Here is a 1,911-nt window from a genome sequence, read left to right as displayed (position 1 = left end):
GGTGTTCTGAGTTTTCTCCCAGTGTTCCCTCCAGCACTGCTCTAGCATACCTGCTTATGTATCTGACAGCTGTGTTTCAGAGAGAAATGCTAAAGTCTCCAAAAGCTATAGGGTTTGGCCATCTCGTTCACTTGAAGATAAGATCAAAAGAAGCAATTGTTTTGCTTTGTAAGTTTGGACAGAATCCTGGCAAGATAAGAATCTAGCACAAGTATTTTGATACAAACAGCCAACAGTTGAAATACTTACACCTGAGACTACTTTGTACACAACTTGCACAACCTCATGAAAAATGCCTTTTCATTCATGTTATAATGATTCATAATTACTTTCATATAAACACTTTTCTTCTTAATTTCGGAAAGTGTCAGGATATTATCCAAAGTGTCTATGATATTACTCAGTGAGGTACCTGAGGCAGGATGTATTTCATCAAACTTAGAGATGAAGTGACTTGCCTAAGGTCATGTTGGATCAACCAAGGCAGAGTTGAAGAACAATCTAGGGGCTCCTCCTAGTTTCCTAAGGGAACTCTGGTAGCATAGTGCCTAAGGCACTTCACTGCTAACCAGAAGGCTAGCAGTTCAAACCCACCATCCACTCCTCGGAAGGAAGATGGGGCAATCTACTTCTGTAGTGACACTGCCTTGGAACCCCAAGGAGGGGTTGCTATGAGTCGGGTCCGACATGACATCACATAACAACAAACAACAACAACCTAGTTTTCATACACCAGCTCTGTAGTTCATGGGGATCCAACCAGAAATGCAAAAAGAACAGTATGGCTAAGCCACCCAATCGCTGGGATATTCCGAGTCCCTGGTGCTACTGGGCTGACCACAACCCCTCATAGCCAGGCTTATCTGCATGTTCGGTGCCCTGCTGAGCCAGGGCTACACAACACAACCTGACTGAAATGATACTGTAGGTTTATACATGTGGTCAAACAGAACCTCTGTCTGTGGGATGCTGACAGACAAACTGAGTCAAGTTAAATGTAATTTTAAACCATTTAATTGTGCTGCCCTCCGAGAAGACACAGCCTCTATAAAAATTAGAAAGCAAGACAGAAAAAGAAAACTCTCCATGCTTCCATCTGTATTAAGTTGATGACATTTTTTTTTTTTCCCTTGGGAAAATATCACTAATGGCACTTAGAAGATGGCTCCAAAGTAACATTCTAGAGTTGAATACTCTTATTAAAAATGATTTCCTTAATGAAGTTAGTTAACTACTCCCTCTGATTTTCATGACAAACCTGAAAACATACCACTGGGTTGCTAAGCAAAGCCACAGGATGTCATTTAGTGCATCTTAATTACATTTACGTACATGAGCCTTCAAATGGCCCCGTAAGGCTGTGGAGCCATGCTAAAGTGCCTTTATCCCAGAAGCAGATAGTCTGGCAAAAAGCCATGTGGGCACAAGCTGGAGATTTTATTAGCAAAGATTTGTAAGTACACAACTACTATCTCTTTTCAGCCCTGATTTACCTCTTGAACAATGAACCTAGAGAATAAACTCTGGGTTACTGAGCTCATGGGGCAGTCAGCAGTGATTCAGTGGTAGCATTCTAGCTTTCCATGTGGAAGACCTGGGTTCAACTTCCAGCCAAGACACCTCACGTGTGGCCACCACCCATCTGTCAGTGGAGGCCTACATGTTGCTATGATGCTGAACTAGTTTCAGCAGAGCTTCCAAAGACGAAGGTAGGATAGCTTGGCAATCTCCTTTCAAAAGTCAGCCAGTGACTATCCTATGGATGACAACAGTCTGATCTGCAACTTATCTTGGGGATGGCACAGGACCTGGCAGCATTGCGTTCCACTATGCACAGTGTCGCCATGAGTCAGCACCAACTGAAAAGCAGCTAACAACTGACCTCAGGAGCACAGGCATCTCGACTATGCA

At 43.2% G+C, this 1,911-nt stretch overlaps 1 protein-coding gene across 1 annotated transcript in view; it reads right to left on the bottom strand.

Annotated features, from left to right (window-relative positions):
• Nucleotides 1-1,911, bottom strand: part of FHOD3 (formin homology 2 domain containing 3) — a gene marked incomplete at its 5' end in the record, with an annotated part of 759,322 nt that overhangs the window by 79,635 nt on the left and 677,776 nt on the right. The gene's annotated exons all lie outside the window — the stretch shown is intronic.

Source organism: Orycteropus afer, unplaced genomic scaffold (genome assembly GCF_000298275.1).
Source record: "Orycteropus afer afer isolate SDZICR_OR568_19922 unplaced genomic scaffold, OryAfe1.0 scaffold00141, whole genome shotgun sequence".
Taxonomy (NCBI): domain Eukaryota; kingdom Metazoa; phylum Chordata; class Mammalia; order Tubulidentata; family Orycteropodidae; genus Orycteropus; species Orycteropus afer.
This window is presented reverse-complemented; position numbering and strand designations above follow the sequence as displayed.